The 7,908-nt window shown below is 44.9% G+C and overlaps 2 protein-coding genes across 2 annotated transcripts in view; both read right to left on the bottom strand.

The window, feature by feature from the left end:
• The window catches only part of LOC142351794 (uncharacterized), a 338,941-nt gene that overhangs the window by 22,273 nt on the left and 308,760 nt on the right, over window positions 1-7,908 (bottom strand). The window lies entirely within an intron of this gene.
• Window positions 1-7,908, bottom strand: part of LOC142351796 (angio-associated migratory cell protein-like) — a 217,581-nt gene that overhangs the window by 113,358 nt on the left and 96,315 nt on the right. The gene's annotated exons all lie outside the window — the stretch shown is intronic.

The raw sequence follows: 7,908 nt of genomic DNA, 5'->3' as shown, positions 1-7,908 counted from the left end.
CTCTCTTCACTGGTGCGCCCCAAAGCTAAGCAGAGCAGAACCCCTTATCGCACCTTGCCTACTATTGCGTGAGCGCCACACGTTAATTCTGACTGCTATGCAATAGCGGCACATACCCTACCCAAGGATTGGCAGAGGGGACGGCTCCAAAACGAAGCGATTCCTGTTGCCTTTGTCAACTGCTTGTGAATTTCGGACGACCGCTATGGTGATGCAGTTTGCCTCTCCAAGTGAAAGGCTGCAAGGACCTCTCGGCCCACCACCATGCAGCTGCACGCAATCTCCGCCAGGGTCAGTCGACTGTTGTAGATCAACGATCTCTGTAGCCCGCCAACAGTCCCCAATGCAGTTGCCCGAGTCAAGCGGCTGGCCGCGGGAGCCCTCATTTCCTCAGCTCCGGTCCAGCTACAGATCGGTACTGTTTGCATGAGCCATGCCTGCCTTGCAAACCCATGAATGTGCGGCGTAATAGCAGCAGTTGAGCCGCAGGATGCTGTTGCCTGTGACATGGTGCTGTGATGCAAGGCCGCCAAAGGCTCGTGCATGGTGGGGCGGCACAGCTGTGTGCGTTTACAGCAGGTAGCTATGCTCGCATATAGCAGCCTCACTGTTCCAAGCTCTGCAGCTCTGAACAAGATTATGGCTCATAGAAGTTACGGGAAGCAGACAAATTCAAGAAGCATCAATATAATCAATAGTGAGGAATGAATTTCTTTTCGTGTAAGCATTGTGTATGTATATACTATAAATCAATAGTAAGGAATGAACGGAAGCCCCGCCGGGCAGCAAAAGGCCATACAGGGCAAATGACACGGAGCGGCTCAAACGCTCCGTGCGCTATGTACACCCTCCGCTAAGGAGGTGCGGCCATCACGCCGTGAGAGCCTGTTTGCCAGTCTATCTGGTGGATGGAGCAGGGGTTATGAACCTCTCGGGGGACTCCACAAAGCGGTAGAGCTTCCCACGCCTGGTGGCGTCATGCGTGTGTTCCTCCAGGGCCCTGGTCTTCACAGCAGAGATGTGCCGTTGCAGCTGCGACCGTGCAAATGCTTGCTCCTGCCAGAACATGCAGCGGTCAGGCCAGAGCTACAGAATGTGTACTGTGCACAGAGCTTTCTGAGGAGTGCTGCGGGAAACCAAGGGGCTCCGCGCAAGCTGGTGACGCATCAAACATATCGTACTTACCTCTTCGCGGATGCGCTGCTCCTCCATTATGCGCTGGAGATTTCTGAACTTAATCCTTTCTATGGACCGCTGCGCCTCATTGAGCTTATCTTGGAGGCCCTCTTGGCGTGTGTTTTCCTCTCTGGAGGGCGGCGGTGGGGGAATTATGGCCACGACCAGGTCAGATCCACTGCGTCTCCCTGCCAGCATCAAGCCACGGTATCTCGGGCGGAGTGGTGCTAACGGCCAGGGGGTCGTGTCAGCGTTGCCGCAGCCACGTCGATGGGCGAGGGGCGCATGGGATCGTCACGCACCTCATCTTCAACCTCATCGTCTCGAGGTTGTTTCTCACCTCTGCATTGCTTGGGCTTGAATGCATCCCTGTCAGTCAGCACAGCCGCGCGTTAGCCCGCGGACTGCTTCCTTGGAGTGACAGGCAATGGTCATCGCACAAAGGTAAGCATAGACATGCATGCGGCCGGCGTGCTGCTGCCGCGCGACGAACCGTGAGATGTGAATTGCCCTGTAGGGACTGGGCTTGGGCGGAAGCTGGAGGTGGACATCTGCACAGTGGCCGGGGAGTAGGTCCCGGAGTGCGAAGGCTGGGGGGCCACAGGGGAAGAAGGGAACTGATGTGGTGAAGGTGGGGATTGCTGCGCGGGGTTCAGGCGCGCCACTGCATCCTTCAGCCGCTGCTCCTTCTGCTTGCACATGTCGTACTTGGACACCGCACTGTCGGACAGGACCCCACATTGCTCTTCCAGAGCTTCCTGAACATCACAGTCGAGGCCGTGCTGCGTTATCACAACAACACAGGTGCAGGAACGAAGGGCCGCACGTCAGTGGAGGGATACATGTGCAGCACATGATGGGCGTAGCGCACTTTTCTGGAGTTGTATCTCAAGCGCCAGAAGCAGAGGACCTCGGTGATACACTGGCCAATGCGAGCAAGCTGCCTGAAGTTTGCCTCCGTGAGTTGCTGTCAACACGGGCAGCGTAGGGTCGCTTCCGTCAGCATCAGCACATCGGTATTTGCTATCATTGTCCGGATCAAGAGCCTCAGCTTTGTAACAACCACTTGCTGTACTGTGTGCATCAGCATCCTATTGCCACCGCATGGCCAGTAGCAGGAGCACATAGAAATGGCGGGACGGGGGCAGGGCACCTGGAGATTCTCTGATTGAATGTCCCCAAACGCCGCCATGTCCTCGACCTCTACAAGGGCGGCTACGTCCCCACTTGAAACCTGATCCGATTCAAATCGATTGGTCGAGCAAATTGGCTAAGAGCTGCTGACAGTCTGTGGCCTGATGTGTGTAATGAAAACAGTGATGAAGTGCAGTGGGGGCAGAGAATATATTACTATCGTGTGCTGGGGCACATGTGGGTGCATTCGGCCTGCCATAGGTCGTTTGGCCCTGGGGGCAGGGGGTGGGTGGCTGGTGGAGGCTGGCCCATACCACGGCGTTTATATCCACAGAGTGAATGAGCCGCCAGTTAATGGGATGGCGGGTGCTAAGGAAGCGAAATGAGCGGTAGCTCTGGTATGCCTCCTGCGGTCACATCAGCCACGGGAATCAGTGACCCTCCCGATGAGGGGCACCGCACTGTGAGCCAGGGAAGCGGGTTGCATGTATCAATCACGCCGTGTTCCTGGCCCGTTGAGCAACACACGTGCAGCTCCAGTCCTGCCCTGAGCGAGACACGAAAGAGGGCATGAGGGGGCAGCTACCCTACCTCTACTCGATTAATGACGGTTTGCAGGTGGGACTTGGCGGACTGCACGGCTTGGGCCAACGCAAGGCGTGTGCGCCTCGCCTGGCTAAGGGAAGCTCCTCCGTCCCCAGGAGAGGGAGCCGCCGCGAGAGCAGCTTCATCATCAATACCGAGGCCAAGAGCCTCTAGAGCATCCACATAATAGTTGGCGCACATCGACCCTTAAATGGATATTAATTATTTTCAATTTGATTAAGACATCCGTGGAATGTATGTCTTGTGGCTTAGAAATTTGTCAAGGTTGAACCTATTGAAAAAATAAAAATATTAGGTATAGGCCGATGTTTTTCTCAAGAGGGACACAGAGAGAAAACAAACCAAATGAGATCTAACCTTTTCACTGTACCTAAACAATACTTCGATTCGATAACTTAACGACAAAATTTTCAGTGGGTAGATATTGATAATATCAAATGTTAGTATTAGTTAATTTAGCATTAGCAAACTGGAGGCGTCAGATTATGGGGAGGAGGGGGTTCATTCAATTGCAGTCATATTATAAGACAATTTATTTATTCATCTTCTGCTGGAATTTGTTTTGTTGATCACGGGACACTTTGTTGATGCCAAATTGACTTAATTACAAAAAAAATGGTTTTAGGTAAACAAAAAAAGGGTTTCACTTCTGATACATCCTGCAGGGATCTGTATCTCATGTCCAGACTTTCCCGGGCCGTGGTGTCAACGCTAAAAAACGCAAAATTATATAAGATTGGCGTTGAATGCGTTGAATTTATGTAAGATCTACGCCTGAGCGTAGATCTTACATAAATTCAACGCATTCAACGCTCGTCTTACATAATTTTGCGTTGAATTTTGGCGTATATCTAACATATTTAGCGTTGAATTTTAGCGTAGATCTTTCATATTTAGCGTTGAATTATAGCGTTGATCTTACATAAATTCATAAATTCAGCGCATTCAACGCTAATCTTTCCAGTCCCTTTCAGACCACTTTACAATTTCAAAAGTTTTTCATGGTTTTTTTTAAAAAAAATCAATTTTTTTTTACTGTGTCGAACCCTATACTGCAAAGGTGAGAAACATGAGGTCAGAATAAAATCATTTTAGTGCTCATTTATAGTGCAAAATCCAATTCAGACCATGTTACGATTTCAAATTTTTTTTCGTAAAATATTTTTTTTTGTTTCGACCCCTATACTGCACAAGTGAGAAAAATGAAGTCAGCAAAAAATGACACTTGAGTGCTCTCTTACGGTGCAAAGACCATTTCAGACCATTTTAAGAATTCCACTTTTAAAAAATTTAAATTTTTCCCAGTACGGCCTCACATGGTAAATGCATTGCATAAGCTTAAATACTACGCAAAATCAACGCAAATTATGTAAGATCTACGCTAAATTCAACGCAAAAAATGTAAGATCTATGCTTTATAAGAATTTCGGCTCTTAAGGAAACCAAGGTACTGTGGCACAAAGGTAGAAGAGGCGACAAGCAAACAGAAGGTCAGCAGGTCGAGTCCCATACGCAACTGGAGGTTAATAGTTCAAGTGGAGGTTTTGATTTTTTGTAAGATCAACAATAAATTCAACGCAAAAACTATGTAAGATCTACGCTCAATTCAACTCTAAATATGTAAGATCTACGCTAAATTAAACGCTAAATATATAAGATCAGCGGCAACTAGCATTGACAAGTCGGAAAATTCAACGCAATTTTCTTACATATTTTTGCGTTGAACGCGTTGAATTTTTTGTCTTCAAACTCAACGCATTCAACAAAAAATTATGTAAGAAAATTGCAGTGAATATTCCGACTTGTCAACGCTAGTTGCCGCTGATCTTACATAATTTGGGCCAAAATCCTCGGCCCGGGTTATTAATTTTTTTGCTGGTCCGCCATCTCAAAAATGAATAATTTCACTGAAAATTTTGGTTTTATCAGTATGTATGTATGAATGTATAAATGTTTGAATGTAAGTAAGTATTTTTGTCCGAACTCAATTCTCTATAATTGGTTGTTTTTAACGCCGTCTGTTTCTAGTCTCCAGCCCGGATGAGAGAGGAGGAGGGAAACACCAACAAAAATCAAAGGAAAATCTCAAAAGTTGACTTTTCAAACGAAGTGAGAGAATATTCCGGCAGTAGCTTGGCCATTTTTTTCGTAATTTGTTTTCTTTTGTTTAATTTTACACTAGGAGAAAGTTAGCGCACGGATTTTTGCCGTATGCTTGGACCCAATTCCCATACAGTTGTTTGTTTGTAACTCCGCCGTAGCCGATTACCAGCCCGGACAACAAAGCTGGAGGGAAACACCATCAGAACACACATGAATATCTCAACGATTGATATTTTTAATCAACGTGAGATAATTTTCTGTCAGTACTTGGGCTATTTTATTTAAAATTTTGTTTCATTTTGTTTGGTTTTACTTGAGTTGAGTGTTAGGGCACGGACTTTTACCTTTGTTCGGACTCAATTCTCATGCAGTTGTTTGTTCGTAACTCCGACGTAGCCGGTCCACAGCCCGGATCAGAAAGATGGAAGGAAACATTATCAGAAAACACAGGAAAATCTCAAAAGTTGGATTTTCTCAATCAACGTGAGATAATTGTCCGGCAGTACCTTGGAATTTTTATTTAATAATTTGTTTAGTTTTGTTTGGTTTTACTTGGGGAGAGCCTTAGAGCACGGATTTTTACCGTTTGCTAGGACCCAATTCCCATACAGTTGTTTGTTTGTAACTCCGCCGTAGCCGATTACCAGCCCGGACAACAAAGCTGGAGGGAAACACCATCAGAACACACATGAATATCTCAACGATTGATATTTTTAATCAACGTGAGATAATTTTCTGTCAGTACTTGGGCTATTTTATTTAAAATTTTGTTTCATTTTGTTTGGTTTTACTTGAGTTGAGTGTTAGGGCACGGACTTTTACCTTTGTTCGGACTCAATTCTCATGCAGTTGTTTGTTCGTAACTCCGACGTAGCCGGTCCACAGCCCGGATCAGAAAGATGGAAGGAAACATTATCAGAAAACACAGGAAAATCTCAAAAGTTGGATTTTCTCAATCAACGTGAGATAATTGTCCGGCAGTACCTTGGAATTTTTATTTAATAATTTGTTTAGTTTTGTTTGGTTTTACTTGGGGAGAGCCTTAGAGCACGGATTTTTACCGTTTGCTAGGACTCAATTCTCATACAGTTGTTGTTTGCAAATCTGCTGTAGCCGGTCCAAGCCTGGAATGAGAAAGACGCAGGGCAACACCATCAGAATACACAGGCAAATTTCAAAAAAAAAAGATTTTTTTTTGTTCAACGTGAGATAATTTTCCTGCAGTACCCTGGCTATTTTATATAATAATTTGTTTCGTTTTGCTGGTTTTGCTTGGGGCGTGTGTTAGGGCACGGATTTTTACCTTTATTTGAACTGAACTCTCATACATTTGTTTGTTCGTAAATCCGCTGTAGCCGGTCCCAGCCCGGATGTGAAATATGGAGGGAAACACCATCAGAACACACAGGAAAATCTCAAAAGTTGATTTTCTCAATCAACGTGAGATAATTTTTCCTGCAGTACCCTGGCTATTTTATATAATAATTTGTTTCGTTTTGCTGATTTTGCTTGGGGCGTGTGTTAGGGCACGGATTTTCACCTTTGCTTGAACTCAACTCTCATACAGTTGTTTGCTTGTAACTCCGCCGTAGCCGGTTCCTAGTTGGATGAGAAATGTAGAGGGGAACACCATTAGAAAACACAGGAAAATCTCAAAAGTTGGTTTCTCGATCAGCGTGAGATAACTTTCCGGCAGTACTTTGGCTATTTTATTTAATAATTTGTTTTGTTTTGTTTGGTTTTACTTGGGGAGATTCTTAGGGAAAGGGTATATACCTTTTGCTAGCATTCAATTTTCAAACAGTTGTTTGTTTGTAACTTCGCCGTAGCCAGTCCCCAGTCCGGCTGAGAAAGGTGGAGGAAAACAATATCAGAACATATAGAAAAATCTCAAAAATCGATTTTTTCAATCATCGAGAGTTGATTTTCACGCCTCACCTTGGCCATTTTTTTTAATAATTTGTTTTGTTTTGTTTGGTTTTACCTGGGGCGAGTGTTAGGGCACGGATTTTAGCTTTGCTTGAGCTCAATTCTCAACCAGTTGTTTTTTTGTAACCCCGCTGTAGCCGGTCTTCAGCCCGGATGAGAAAGGTCAACGGAAACACCATCAGAACACAAAGGAAAACCTCAAAAATTGATTTTCGCAATCAACGTGAGATAATTTTCTGGCAGTACCTTGGCCAATTTATTCAAAAATTTGTTTTGTCTTATTTACCGTCTGCTAGGAATCAATTCTCCTACAGTTGTATGTTTGTAAATCCGCCGTAGCCGGTCCCCAGCCCGGATGAGAAAGATGGAAGCAAACATTATCAGAAAACACAGAAAAATCTCAGAAAAGGATTTTCTCAACCATCATGAGACGATTGTCCGGCAGTACTTTGTCTATTTAGTTTAATAATTTTTTGTTATGTTTGGTTTCACTTGGGGAGAGTCTTAGAGCACGGATTTTTATGTTTGCTAGGACTCAATTCTCATACAGTTGTTTATTTGCAATTCTGCTGTAGCCTTTCCCCAGCTGGGATGAGGAAAGCTGCAGGGTAACACCATCAGAACAAACAAGCAAATTTTTTTTCAACGTGAGACATTTTTCCTGCAGTACCCTGGCTCTTTTATATAATAATTTGTTTCGTTTTGTTTGTATTTACTTTGGTCAAGTTTTAGTGAACGGATTTTATCTTTGCTTTAACTCAATTCTCATACAGCTGTTTGTTTGTAGCTCCGTCGCAGCCGGTCCCTAGCCCTGATGAGGAAGATGGAGGGAAACACCATCAGAACACACAAGAAAATCTCAAAGATTGATATTTTCAATCAACGTGTGTTAATTGTCTGGCAGTACCTGGGCTATTTTACTCAACAATTTGTATCGTTTTGTTTGGTTTTACTCGGGGC

Source organism: Convolutriloba macropyga, chromosome 13, assembly GCF_964194025.1.
Source record: "Convolutriloba macropyga chromosome 13, txConMacr16.3, whole genome shotgun sequence".
Lineage (NCBI taxonomy): Eukaryota > Metazoa > Xenacoelomorpha > Acoela > Convolutidae > Convolutriloba > Convolutriloba macropyga.
Note: the sequence above shows the minus strand (reverse complement) of the source record. Positions and strands in the feature narration are given on the sequence as shown.